We start from the raw sequence: 15,810 nt of genomic DNA, 5'->3' as shown, positions 1-15,810 counted from the left end.
TTCTCTTGGATCCCGGCGTCGTGGAGGCTTGTTTGTAGCATGCAGTGGCAGACCATGTCGAAGGTGGCTGACAGGTCCAGGAGGATGAGGGTCGCTGTTTCTCCATTGTCCAGCAGGGTCCCTGATGTCATCGGTGGAGGCGATGAGGGCGGTTTCAGTGCTGCGGTTGCTGCGGAACCCTGGCTGGGATGGGGCCAGGATGCTGTTCTCCTCGAGGTAGTGGGTCAGTTGCTTGTTGACGGTTTTCTCAATGAACTTCGCCAGGAACGGGAGCAGGGAGATGGGCCGGAGGTTCTTGAGGTCCTTGGGGTCCGCCTTGCATTTCTTGAGTAAGGCTTTGATCTTGGCATGCTTGCAGCTTTCTGGGAAGGTTGCTGTCTCGAAGGAGATGTTTATTACTTTACGGAGATGGGGAGCGATGGCTGTGCTGGCTTTGTTGAAGATGTGGTGTTGGCATGGGTCTGACGGTGATCCGGAGAGTCGCTCCCCTTATCACGCAGCAGCCGCCATAAGAAGGGGAGGTGGGAGGGAGGTGCAGCTGGGAGGCGGGACGAATGGGCAAGCAGGGGGGTGGCCCGCTGTGGACTCAGCGGCAGGAAACAAGAGAGCAGAACGGGTGGAGAAAACCAAGGGCACAACAATGCAAAGGAATACAAGGAATACAAGCAGAATACATTAAAATATAGAGTGCAGAGTCAAAACAGAAGGCAGACCGGAAAAGGGCAGATTGAGCGCACAGATACTTACAGCCTACCACTGGCCATCCGGGATAAGGCGCAGGTGGTAGGGGGGCCTCAAACTCACGGTAGTGGCAGCAGCAACAGGCTTGGAGACACAAGCTCAACAGGTGGTGCTGTGCGGTGTGAGGAGCGACCTGCCTGGATCAGGGTCTGGGTCAAGTCAAAAAAAGTCATGCTTAGGGGGCTTAATCCTGCTGCCTACTGTTCCTCCCAACTCCCAGCCAGCTAATCCTTGCTAAGTGGTCAGCAGGTAACATCCATCTGCTTTTCTTAGGTTCAGAGGAAGGTTATTGACCTCTGACCCAGAATTATTAACTCTTCCAGCCAATGATGTATTCCTCCTCTGGAGGTGCTATTAGTGGAGTCCTGAGTTTGAGCCAGTCCTGGTTGCCTAAAGTGCATTTCTATAAATTTACCTATTTATAATAATTAAATAGGAAATAATGGTGAATCATGTTCCTGGAAATGTCCCAGATAGAGACAGGAAATAAAGAATTAATTAAATCTAAGCCTAGTCTTTGAAAAGTCTAGCAAAGCCTACATTGTACAATAGTTTTTGGGTTGTATTAGGCCTGGGCGGAGTTTGCGGGGTTCCGCTATGTGGAACGCCATAAAGAGACCCAAAAACTCTGCTGCACTACGCAGAGTTCTGCAAGTGGTGGAGTATGTTAGGTCGCACTATTCACACTGATTTTTATGGCTGGGTGTTTATCTCACCCTGGAAAGTCAGCGAGAACTGCACCATGTGCAGGGCAAAAGGGTGCTACTTTTTTCTGACACTCAAGTTGATATTCTACTCAAGTGGCAGCTTCCTCAATGAAAATGGAAGGTTTCTCAAAATTAGAAATCTCACTGAGAGGTAGAGTGGAGTAAGAATTTCCTTGCTCGAGTTCACCAGCTTAACACTGCTACGTGGAGCGCGGAGTGGGAAAACAACACGAGCGGAGCGGAATTTCATGCCCCAGGCTAGTTGTATTTCATTTCATTGTAAGAACACACTAACCTTGATATATACTGTGCTCTATTGGTATAATACCAACTTGCTCTGTGGGCTTAAAAGACACACTTTATGAGTCACTTATAAACATATAAAAGTAAACTTTTTCCTACATGGTAAAAACAAATATCTTTACCATGCAGTACATTGCAGCCTAGCCAGAGCATCGCACAGCTCCTGGCAAGCACATATTGTGTTATAAATTGGTGGTGTAAATACACACTGCGGTCCACATCTGTTTTTAACTTCCACTCTATGGGTGAATGTTATGCACTATTTTCAATGCTGTTGTAGGACAGTAAAATTAATGAACTGAGTGAAACCAATTTTACCAATACCATTTCAGGACCAGAGCACATGCATTGTGGCATTGTGGGTCCTAATACCAGTAAAATTCTGTACAGAACATTTTGGGGTTTCCATGCAGAAAAGGCACATTTCATTTGTAGTTATTGACCAATAAATGCATTGACATTGTTTGCCTTAGCCTTGTCCTCCTTGTGTTGCTGATTTGTCTTTTAAGTCACTATAATTTCTTTAGTCTTCTGGTGTGTTTTTTTTTACCTTGACCCATGCTCAAGCAAACATATTTTATGGTTACTCTGCTGTGCATATGTAGAGTTCTCAGACAAAATTAGAGAAGGAGTTTAACCTTAGTTGTACAAATAGCGAGGTGGATGTCTATTTCTGTGTTATCTCACAGCTTCTGCCCTGTCTTAAAGATTTCTTTGTTATTTTGTAAGTGATTCTGAAGATTACATAGCACACCCCAGATCATCTCCCGCACATTTGGGGAATGATTCTCTAAAATATTCTCTAGCCTAAGACAGAATAAAGACAGTGGTAGGTCATAAAATAATACCCTAAATTCTGAAGGTATGTGTCCTCCTTTAAGACAAAATAGGCCAAAAACCATTCAGTTTCCTAGCTGAACAAAATATTAGGAAAACATCTGCTAATTTAAACCAGTTTCATGGTTCATTTTCTATCTGAAGAACAGTTTAGTAAATCTCAAACCAGGGGTTGAATTTAGAGAATTAGGGACATAATTTAGATCTTGTTTGATAGACCATTACCCCTCTAGGGTGACTGAGTAAATTACTCCATTGAGGTGATGAATGTACCATCTATCAAATTTAGAAATGACCGCCAAGCAGGTGATCATTTCTTAAAGCATTGCCAGACACTGCTGTCATGGCAGTTCCTGACAATGCTTTTTACAGATTGGTGCAGAGCTCCATCAATATGATGGAGCCTTGAAGCAAACTGAGTTTCCCAAACAGGAATTTCTGTTTGAGAATAATTAAGATAAGCCCAATTGCCATGGGAGTGATTTTCCATAGCAAAGGAGGCATTTTGTGATTTTTACTGTCCCTTACAATCAGGGTTTGCTATGCTATACATAGCTATGTGTCTGCCCACTCTAATTGGGCTGATGAACATATAGGCAATTCTCTGACTGCACTTACTCTGTTGGCCATCAGAGAAGTTAGACCATGGTGGCGATGGAGTAGTCACCACCATGGCCAAACTCCTCCACATTTAAATTGTTTGGCAGACCACTTTGTTGGCAAGGGAAAATACGATTGCTCCTGAGAGGGAATTCCATCCCTGCCAACATATAAATTAGGCCCTAAGTCCTAGAGGCTGACTGGGTTCAAAGCAGCAAAGAGGTTGAGCTTTTGTTGTCAATGAAGAGAAGCAATCTCTGTACTGAAGCCTTGTTTGATCCTAGATGTCCGCCCAGCAGAAGATTGTTAATCTGCTCCTTCAGTCAGGGTGGGGGGTGGTAAGAGAATATGATGAGCTTTTACTACAAGTCATTTCTAGTTCTCGACAAAAAGAACACTGTTAAGAGGATAAATATTCCCGAGTCTTCATGCTGCGTGCCTTCCTTTGCACCCCCTTATTGGTTGATATATTGAATGATCTAGTGACCATCATGGCATCCATCCCCATCAAACCACAGAACCTTGGACACGATGTTATCCCTGACAACTTCTATTACAAGGCCTACACTGGATGTAGGATGTGTAGAAGTTGAAGAACCGCAACAGACTACGTGTTCCTACTGCAAATGGAGGTACAGAGAATGAGAAGAGAGTGGAAATGGTCATTTCAGTGTTTGGCTACGTAGCAAAGCCAACAAGGTCTTGTCCAAAGTGGTATCTGGCCTCATGGAATTCGTATCAGCTATTGCTCCCAGGATCATCCTGCTGGAGATTTTTGACTTCCAAAAAAGAGATTTTGGCCGAATGAAGAAATCTTCACAGTCTCCTCCTCGGACAATGCATGCAGCCTTGCCTCACTGAACTTCTACCTTTTCAGAGGCTTTTTGTTGAAATTTCCTCTAAGTACGAAGGTAGGGCATCAACTGCGCCTACTTTGACCCAGTATCACGCGGCCAGCTGTTTGCAGATGGTGCTGTAAGTTTTTTAGGTGCTAGATTTTATCTTACAATTTAAAAAAATCATGACTCTGATTCAACTGATTGGTTGTTTGACATTTTGGTATCAAATCATTTATTAAAATCTACTCTATTTTTCTAAATTGGTGTGGGATTTTTCTTGTGTTCCACTTTCACTTAAATAATGTCTGTGTGCTGCATACATACTTTACACATTGGCTTAAAGTTAAGCCTGACAGTTATTGTGTGAAGCTACCAGAGAGTTAAGCACAATTTAATTTAGTGACTTTTGCAGTTCATTCTGACAGGATCAGAGGCTGTTTCTTGTGCAAGGTTAACACCCCACTCAACAAACAACCCAATTTCACACATTCATGTGCTATTTGTAGGAGAATAGACCAGTTGCTTACTCCTGGGCATATTCTCAAGGACATATCGCCGAGTTATTGGCACTTTATCGCAGCTAAAGTGGTAATAAATGTATCGCCTCATTCACAAGCCGGTTCTAACAGCCGATATCATCAGTTTACCTGGGATAACGGCCCCAAAAAACATCGCCACAGATGCCCCCGGCAACTAACACTAATGAGATGCAGAGTAGGTGTTCCCGTGCAAAAGGCCACAAAAACAACACTCCGCAACATTCTCAACGACCAGCCAGGTCAGCGATAAGATCACAAAACAGGCGATAACGCGCGTTAGCCGCAGGAATTTGACACCTGCTTTACCTGGTGTAAAGTCGGACGACAACCAGCACCATAAAATGGAGAACAGCCCAAAGCCACACCTGAAGAACAATAGATGCCATGGAGCTACTGATCATGCAGCTTAGACATCCAAGAGGGCCACCACACCCACCGCCAACAACACCCAGGCCTGCCATCCCCCCAGACCACCATCACACCCCCCCCCCCGGACTACCACAGAGGAAGCGCAGACCGAGACAGCGGACCTTCAGGAAACACACCAGCCTCACAGATTTAACACCGGAGGATGTCATTTACCACTACAGGCTCAAAAGGACAACCATCCTCCGCATCCTGAACATCATTGCCCACAGGCTGACTGTACCAACACAGAGGACAACCAACATTCCACCTCATACAAAGCTGCTGGCCGTGCTGCACATGTTGGTCTCTGGTACCTTCCAACTAACAACTGCCAGAGTCGAAAGAGTCTTACTGCCAGACTATCAGAGTTGCTCATACATGTCGTGGATGCCATCATCTGCTTGATACCCTGCTCAGCTCTTCAGGTGCCAGTAACTCAGTGGACCACAACTCATGTACCATTTCTAATTGAGTTATGTGCTGTGAACAGCTCATGCAGCAATGTCACATCAGGCAGCATGGAAGACCTGGGACGATGATGAGAAAGATGATGCAGGTATAACACACCCCACTGCAGCTGCAGCATGAATATTCCGAAGGGACCCAATCCTAGACAATTCATTCACATGAGCACGCTCAGTTCTGTTGCCCCAAACTCAGCGCACTGCAACTCACGGACCCTTCAGATTGCATATTGGGTGACTTCTGTACTTGCTCCGGCTACCACCATGATGCTTCGCAGTTGTTTCTGTTATGCTGGTATTTTCTGTTTCCGCTTTCATAGTGTTCACTGTTCAACTTGTTGCCAGCACAAACCACTCCATGAGGGCTGGCTTACACTCACCCCACACACATCCAGCGCAGGCGTCAAAGTACATGTGACGCTGGCAATAAAGGTGCCGGGTGCACGTGCCCCTAGCCAGTGCCACAAACAATCTGAGTGTATGCCCGGGCCCTACAACATTACATTGTGCTGTGTACAATGGATGCAACCATGTCACCACAGGCAGCGGGTAAGACCTTGGGCATGTAGCTTTGTCGTCCCCACTCAATACGTAAGAGGATTGGACTGGGCCGGTGTACGCAAGTTCTGCGTGGGTGTGTGAATGATTATCCTGGGGATATGGGCGTGGTTCACTACTGGAAATGTGCACATGCATGTGTCTCTGTCACAAGGTGGGTCTCCGTTGGGGAGTGTAAGTGGTACATGATGGGACTTACACCCACCTATGTGATCTAGTTGGGCTTCCATGAGGTCAAACCCCAGCGCACGTGTTCGGCCACCTCCTTCTGGCAGACTAACACCTGGCCATGGAATGCGATGTGTGCTTCAGTGAGGTGCTGGGAGCCAGCCACAGTGGGGGGTGCTTCCTGTGGTGTGGTCTGTGCAGGGGTTGGGGTATCCTCGATACAGCTGTGCTGCCCTGCCCCTGGAGTTGGATTGCCTAAGATGTCCATGTGCTGTTGCAGAGTGTCGGTGTCGAAGGTGAGGAGGACCTCGTCAAAATCACTGATGAGTTGTCTGGTCTGCTCTGCTAGAAGTGTTGCTTGGCCCTCTGCAATGAGAAAGGGAGATGCATTTTGACATTGTGTTGACATGTATGTTGATGCATTGTTCAAGTTTACATACAGACTGCATGACAATGTACATTGTGACTGTTTGGGAGGAGCTGACTATTTGAAGCGGGACAGTGGACATTTGGACTACATCATGGATGTGAGGTTGTCCATGTACATTTTCATCTCACAGTTTCCTGATATGTCAGATGTGATTGGCCAGTTTCAATGCACAAGCGGACCCAGTGTAAGTGTTGCACTTTCTACCACATTGTCTTCAATGTGGATGTGCTGTTATTGCTATGTATGTGTGCTGCATTGTGGGAGAGTTGCCCCTGCAGCTGTGATTTTGCAGCCCCTTTTCCCTTTGAAGCAGTGTTCCTTTGACTTCTCTGCTTTTACGGTGCTGAGATGTTGGCGAGTAGGGTCATTTGTGCTCTTGGACGGTTGTTGTACTCTTGTACATTATTTGTCTGCAGATGTATTGTTGACGTTAGGGGTTGTTTGTGCACGTGGATGTGTCAGTGTGCGACCTACTCCTTTCCAGATGTGGTCAGCCACCTCAGTGTTGTGGCGTGCACAATGTCATGATTATACTGAGGCCATGCTAATCGTCGTTTAGTGTCACTTGCATTGTCAGTGTGGCTCACAAATATGCATCTTTGACGGGTTTCGCATGTGTGCATGTGTTGGTTGTGAAATTGCAGATGTGTGGAGTGGGACCCCTTTGGGCACATGGTGGACGGGGGCCTACTTGGCGTTTGTATGTGTGCTGCAGTATGCCACGGGGATCAGGGATATGATCAAGGGTCATTGTGGGTGTGCAGTGTGCTACGCATCATTGTGCATGTGCGCCATTAAGCCCATCCCCACCTGTCACCTCAGTCGCTGGTCGTTACTCACCCTATTGATGTTGGCTCAGGTCATATTGAGCTGTGTCCGGACTCCCAAATCCTTGCACCGTCTCCACACTGATGACTGTGGCCATCATTTCCTCCAGCTCGTCCTGTGGCGCAGGACTCCCAACTCCAGTCGCTGCTGCTACCTTCCTGTTGTTTATGCTTGGTTTGGCTTTTCAAATAATGCCAGCGCCTTTTGTCCTCCTCCATTGACCTCCTCGGCACTCTGACTGCATTCACGTTGTTCACAATGGACTGCCATATTTACGTTTGTGTTGCCATTGACACAGTGGAGGGGACGAACATTTGTTAACAGTGTTCTATCAACTCCGTGACGATGATCTGGTTTTCCTGTGGACTGCACCCCGTGTTCCTCTTCCTCTTCTCATTGGCCTTTCTCGGCCCTGAGGTTCCTTGCTCATGGTCTGTGGGGCTTGTGGGGTTTGGGCTGACCTCTGCACTCAGTACGGGTTTATCCATGGTGCTACACAGTTTATTTTTTTCCCCTTTTTTCTTGTTCTGCTTTCATGGTTTCATTTACCGCATGGCACATGGGAATTGCAGGCCTGTCGCTGGTTATTGCTGATTTTTTTTAATCGCGATTGGCCTCATTGCAACTTATTTCGTGTTTTTTCAGTGCTGCGTTAATTTTAACACGGTCATTTCACTTGTTATCGTGAGACTATCGCATCGTACCACCGTATTGAGAATACAATGTTAATACAGCATTATTTTCCTGCGATAGACTTTGATGTGAAGAGTTGCGTTAAGCACATTTTTAGATAATTATCACACATTCTTGAGACTATCCCCCCACATGTACTAAATTAGTGTTGCTGTTTGACAAGCCCCCCTCACAAACCCAAACCGTACAAACAAGGGAATTGATAAGTCATAAAGTAAAGATATGAGAAAGATTTGAGTGGAAAAGTCCTATGCAGAAATGTTGTTCAAATAACGGGAAATCAAACCCAGCAATTGACAAAATGGAGGCTGTGCCTACTGTCCTTTTCATATGTGCATGTATGAAAATACCAACCTAGCTACTAGGAAAGTACCATATAAAACAAATTCCAAATAAAGATGATGGTGGCAACAAAACGATGTGGAACCTAGAATTTATATCCCAAAATGCCCAAAATGAAATGAACACATAGACAGCAATACCTTTGTGATCCTTGGTTACTCCTTCACAAAAGTAACACAAATACACAATCAATTATGGTTGCTAATTCTGCATCACACCAGGTCATATTTTGAACCTTGCAGTGCATAGTACTGAACATGGGACAGTAGACAAAAGCTAGCTGGTTCACATTGATCTTAATAGCTTCAAAATACTTTGGAGAACCCATAAATATTGCACGGCTAGGAGTGTTCTCTTAGAACAAGAAAAGGGACCTAATGAGAGCATTATGGAGCACTGAAGGCTATGGATAAATCAGAATAGCAAGATTGTCAGAACTCTTAGATGTCACCATGCTGCATGAACCTTGTGTATTAGACAAATGAGACATCAAAGGGACAACAAGTGTTGAGAGCAGCCACCTTCAACCGCAAAGGATGAGGATAGAAGGACTTCAAATGAGCATTAATACAAATAGATCACTTAAGCACATAAGCTAACACAAGAGAAACCAGTTTGTGGGGTTTTTCTCTGAAGACATATCAGAATGCTGATCCATAAGTTAAATGATATAAATACACCTGGGCATATGCTAAAGGCCTTTTGTAAACAGAGATAAGAAAAGTGAGTCCAAATATTGGCAAATGGCATTACGTTATGGGAAGTAAATTTACAGTTCCCATACTCCTGGAAAAATATCATAAAAGCACAGAGAATTTCATGTCTAAAAGTGCCATAAGCCTAATAGAGAGTGAAGCTAATTTTTATCACAGCTAATTCTAAAAGGATTGACATCTTGAAGTATTAACACTGATTCAACACCATAGCACATATTGTGGAAAATAATTTGATAAGCAAGTTTGCTGTTGGTAGTAGACCCCATCAATGCAGCTTTCAAGAGTGTTTAAAAGGCATTTTACATAGTAATTAGTGGCTTATGTTAGAGGAAATGAAGGTATTCAGAAATCAGTCTACACTTTGTGCACTTGATAAAACAACTGGCCAATCATCCCACAACACCCGTCCAATATAGATAAGTTACTCAAATGACAAAATGACCCAAAAGGAACAGGAAAGTCAAACATGTAAGCTGTCTGTCCAAACAATCCATTAACTGTGTGTAAATGATTTCCTGTAGAATCTGAGCAAAGCTATACCTTATATTACTAAGGATGATTAGAAACCCGTTCCCATCCTCCTGGACACTAATCATTTGGTGAACTTCATAATCTGTTGAATAGATTGAACACGAGATTACAATGAACAGAAAATCAATACAAAATCAGAGCCAGGGTCCATAAACCGTAAAGGTAGCAAATATATTTTTCAGTGACCTTCAACAGAATAAGGCAGATGAACAAATCCTATCTTCAAAAAACTAAGTTCATGATTCAGGAAAAGCAGAATAGTTGTAGGAATGATGACAGTTAGCCTCACTGGAGCCCCTCTTTCATTCCATAATGGGATCCATATGGCCTACAGAGCAGAAGTCACCTTACTTCTGATGTAAATAAGTAAATGGAAAGTGGCTGAAGAAAATTGAGGTTAAAAGCATTAAAAATCTTCTATTCTGCACCTAGTGTCCTAGCAGGGGAAGGATGCTGATAAAGTCCTATCAGGCTAAATAACCATATCATACACTCATACCAGAAGATCCTCAATAATAAATGGATGAATAATGGAAAAATTGAAAAGCCAAGAATCAATCTACTGTAACATGCAGGTAATGAAGAAGCAGAAAAGCTCAATTTAACCAACACCCTCTTTTCAATTGAAATGGGATTTAGAAATTAGTATTGTTATATTATGTGACATGATGTATCCAAATTGCATGTGAAAAATCATCATTTTAGGAAAGTAGTCAAGGAAACAGTATTACTGCTGCAGGTCATTAACACTATATCAGTGTGTGTTGTGAGCGCTCTAATGTATTTTGTCCATGAACAACCTTCATGCAGACTACAATATACATTTATAGGAAGGGATTAACTGCTAACGAAAAGCAGTCCTGTCAAAAATGTTCATACCAGTACCACCCCTTAGCCACCCCTTCCACCCATCCATTCTTTGTCACTCCACTTTTCTCTTCTATCTCTCTTGTCCCACTCTCTATAATTTCTCTCCATCCCCTCGATTTCCTTCCATTCTCCTCCCTTCACCTCTATTTCTCTTCTTTCTGCTGACGTTTTCACAGTGCTTGCTACAACAAACACAAGGAATTTCGAAAGAGTGACAAAGGCACGAGAGGCCACCAGAATCGTTCAAAAACAGCCTCCAACTGTCCAGCAACCCCAGGGAAAAGACAAATGATATAAATGATGACTCCTGCCCTGAGCCAATTTACAAAAGCATTTACAAGTATGTAAAGTAGTACTACTGAAGTAATGCCTGTATGAGTTGGACCCAAACTGTTAAGTTCTACTTATTAAAAAGGGCAAAGAAAGTAAAGTCTCACCTTAGTATTTGTACTAATTGTAACAAATATTCTCTTAATATTCTAGTTTTAGATATCAACAATTACATTTTATAAGAAGGATATTTTAAGCATGAAAGAGGTTGGTTAGAACATGAGGTAAAATTCTAGTTCAGAATAATTGTTATTGAATTTTGAAAAAGTGACAAAAATGGACAATACAGAAAAATATATTAAATAGCATTAAAGTACAATAAATTAAGTAAGATAAATTACAGCCTAGCTAACATAGATCAATAAAATACAATAAGAGAATAATCAATCAAAGTGAAAATAAAATCAAGGAATGGAGAAGGAAGAGAAGGAAGGAAGGGGAGGGGTCAGAATAAATCATATATGAAATGTAGAGTTACTCTAACATAACAAACTTGGTCAGAAGCAATTTATGAATAAAAGACAATATACAATGAAAAACAATAATCATAACAGTAAATATGAATCAATAGGAGACCAAAAAGATTGATAAGACAGCGAATTATGATTAACTCCTTGTAGAGACAATTGAGCACCTCTTCTTGTAAAGATGATCCACGACCACCAAGCATGAACAGAAAGAGATGTAGTATCCTTCCAACAAAAAGTGATTGATTTTAACGCAGCTGAAATCAAGAAATTAAACAACTTTGCCTCAACGTCAGTAAGAGGGTGCATAAGTACAACTGATTTACAAATTAGCAATTTATAAGAAAGGACATCTTGAATAGGTAAAATTTTCAATATTATGTCCCAAACTTGAGACCAAAATGATAAAATTATAGGGCAATCAAATAACATGTGACGTAATGAACCAGGACTTAAATTACAGTGCCAACAAACGTCTGATGGGAGTAATTTAGCCTGGTACAGATGTACTGGTGACCATAATGAATTAAACAAAATGTAGGCATTTGTTTGATAAAGAGATACAGGTAACCAACCAGAGATACTATTAATCCAAATAATCGACCATGAGTCATCAGATAGTGAAATTGAAAGTTCAGTATTCCAAAATGATGAGATTGTAGCAATGTTGGTACCCATTGAAGTGGTGAATTTTTTATAAAAAATAGAAACAGCTTTAGAGGACGAAGAAACAGCATTGAGATAAATCATCAAATCATTTGTGATCATAGATGGAATACCATTTGGGAAAGAATCTAAAATTGAGTTACATAGAAATTGATATTTTAACAAATCAGCATCAGGTAAGTTGAATTTCAATTGCAGGAGATCAAAGGGAATAAAGGCATCATCACAAAATACATCTTTAAGATAGAAAATGCCTTTTTTTTTCACAACCAATTTTATTGAGCAAATGAGCATTGATAATGTGGCATCTCCACAACCGAAGAACACCACGACAATATCAAAACAGCAATTACATAGGCAGTAAATGATGGAGCAGACTCAAAAAAATAGGCTCAGTATAGAAGCTCCCCAGTGACCCACCCTAACCCAAAACTCCACCCCCCCAACCCCAGACACCCCCCCACCCCCCCCTACCACACGTACATAGAAAGCAATAAAGAAAAATAAGTAGGTGTAGCGCCACCAGGGCGATGCTGCTTCGTGCCAATAGTGTCACTGTGGTCAAATGTCCTCCTCTCTCTCCGCTGGGGGGTCCAGGGATAGACCACGGTAGTCAGCCCAACGCCTCCAAATCTTGTAATGCTTGCGAGGGCAGCCCCGCGCTTCAAAGATCGGCCTCTCCAGGCCCATGAAGTAATCCAGCCCAGCCTTCCATGCAGACAGGGGGGGGCCCTCACTGCTTTCCATGCCCGGGCCAGGTCCCGCTTGGCCACGACCAGCCCTAATAGCAGCAGGTGGCGCTTATATATGTTACCCCCAACCCCTTCCATGATGTGCAGTAGGCCCAACTGGTGGGTACGAGGAAGGTCCCAGCCCAGCACCTCAGCCAGGCAACTCCACACACCCCTCCAGAACCCAGTCAGCCGGCCACACGTCCACACAGTATGCATTAGGGACCCAGGCACCGACCCACAGCGCAAACATTCCGGGGATGCAATCAAACCAGCTTTCCACAATCGTTCACGCGTATAGTAAGCTCGATGCAGGTATTTGAATTGAATGAGCCGGAGCCGGACAGCAATGGCGGTTCCACGTGGGGACTCCAGCGCCTCCCTCCAATCGTCTTCATCGAGGGGGCCCACGTCCACCTCCCATGCCTCCCGAAGAGAGTGCAGGGTGGAGGAGCAGTGGATAATAAGCGTCTGGTATATCCTGGAGACCTTCTTGTCTCCCAAGTCTCCCATAAACACCTTAGCCTCGACCGGGCTAAACTCTGGCAAGGAGTCGAGGCCGGCGATGCTCGGGGTGAGGGCATGTCGCAGCTGAAGGTAGCGGAAGAATTGGGACTGAGGCATTTGGAATTCCGTGCGGAGCTCCTCGAAGGATTTGAGGGTGGTGCCCGACATGACCTGGCCCAGTTGTGTAACCCCTATGGCTTCCCAACCCTCAAAGCCGGTCAAAGCCGCCAGTTCCGGGAGCAGACCATTATGCCAAAGCGGCGTCTCAGCCGTCAACTTGCCCCACCATCCCATGCGGCGCAAGGATTGTCGCCACACGGCAAAGACCACCCTTGTGACCGAAGGTAACCCACGACGCAGGCGAGCCGAATATAGGATGGTGTGGAGCGTGCGATCACCCATGAGTGATCGTTCCAGGGCGTAGGCCGGATCACCTCTATCGCCATACCACCACTCATTAAGAACAAGTAGCTGGGAAGCCTGGTAGTAGGAGAGGAGGTCCGAGGTGGCCAGGCCGCCACATTATGTGGACAGAAAACACGTCCTCAATGCCACTCTGGCCGCACCACCATCCCATAGGAAGCGACCCAACACCGAGTTAACCTGACGGAACCACTCTAGGCCGATGGGGTACGGGAAATTCTGGAGCTGGTATAGGAGACGCGGAAGCGCCACCATCTTGAAGATGGCCGATCTTCCAAAGATAGTGAGCGGCATCCTGGACCAAGTTTTGACATCGGCCTGTACCCGCTCCCACACCGGCAGGACTCCACGCGCCCAGGCCACGACCCGCGACTCCGATAGGAAAACGCCCAAGTATTTCAGGCCATCCGGCGCCACTCGCAACTCCGCAGCCCAGGGGTCAGCAACCACTCCGCCACCCAGCACCCACAGGGTCGATTTATTAAGGTTAAGACGAAGACCCGAGGCCTCGCCGAACGCACTCATAATCTCCAGGACCCGGGGACCCGAGAGCTGTAGGTCGGTGAGAAAGAAGAGGACGTCATCCGCATACAGCGCAATCCTATCCGTCAGGTCCCCATTCCAGACAAAGCCACACAACTGGGCATCCACTCGCACCCGCGACGCCAGGGGCTCCATGGCAAGGGCAAACAGATACGGGGACAGAGGGCAACCCTGCCGAGTACCTCGACCTATATGGAAGCTCCCAGAGGTAGCTCCGGCCACTCGGACCGAGGCCGTCACGTTTGTGTAGAGAAGACGGACATATGACAGGAAAACCGGCCCCAAGTTGAGGCGGGCTAAGAGGGCGAACAGGTATACCCAACTCACAGAATCAAAGGCTCTGTCCATATCCGCCAAGAATAGTGCCGCCTGCTCGTCTCCAACACCCATAGCATCCACTGCCACTTGCGCCCGTCGGATGTTATGCCGGGTGGCCCTCCCAGGCATGAATCCAGCCTGGTCGGGGTGGACCAGGTCAGTAATGTGGGGTAATAGGCGGTTCGCTAAGGCCTTAGCCAGAATCTTAGCCTCGATGTTTAACAGGGAAATAGGCCGGTAAGAGTCGTGTCTGTCCGGCTCCCTGCCCGGCTTTAAGAAGACCACGATCTCGGCGTGGCGCCAGTCCGGCGGCAGCTCCCCCTGAGCCCGCGCCGCCTCCAGGGCACGCCGATAGTGGGGCCCCAGCTGGACGTGAAACTTTTTATAGAATTCGCACTGGTATCCGCTCGGGCCGGGCGCCTTCCCGGTATTCAGTTGACCAAGGGCCTCCCTGAGTTCTTCAGCCGTGAGCGGGGCGTCCAGGGCAGTCCTGGTCTCATCAGGAACGGCCCGTGGTAGCAGGTCATCAAGATATGCGGAGATCCCACCCTCTTCCAAGTGGTCACAAGGGGCGTACTGCGTCTCGTAATAGCAGGCAAAGCTAGCCGCCAGTAGGGCTGGGTCAGTCATAATTGAGCCGTCCTCCGCCGTAAGGCCCGGCAACACAAGAGGCTGGAAGGTCGCCTGACACAATCTATGTAGCATAGTGCAGGACTTGTCGCCCCACTGGTATACCCTGCTGCGCGTGGCGAGCCTTGCCTGCCGGGCTTCATCACGTAGGACGGAGGCGTACGACTGCTGGGCCTGCAGGAGCCGCCGCACCATACCTTCGTCGCCCCCGAGACTACCACGCTGCTCCAGCTCCTCTACACGGGCGGCAGCGGTCACAATGGCCTCCCGATGCTTCCGCCGAGCAGCCACGCACCAAGCAATATCAATACCCCGCAACGTGGGTTTCAGCGCCTCCCACACCACCATTGCATCCACATCACCCACTAGATTCTCACGCCAATAATGATCAATCGCCTCGCGCAGGTGATGCACGTACTCGGGCCGTTGCAGCTGCCAGGACGACATCCGCCAAATAAACGGCTGTCGTGTGGAAGGGAGGGTCATGGTAGCTAGGACCGGGGAGTGATCAGATAGGCCCCTGGGGAGTATCACAGCATCTCTGACTCTACTCAGACAGGCACCCGGCACAAACAGATAGTCCAGCCTTAAAAAGGACCCATGCACCGCCGACACAAACGT

This window comes from Lissotriton helveticus, chromosome 6, assembly GCF_964261635.1.
Source record: "Lissotriton helveticus chromosome 6, aLisHel1.1, whole genome shotgun sequence".
NCBI classification, from domain to species: Eukaryota; Metazoa; Chordata; class Amphibia; order Caudata; family Salamandridae; genus Lissotriton; species Lissotriton helveticus.
This window is presented reverse-complemented; position numbering follows the sequence as displayed.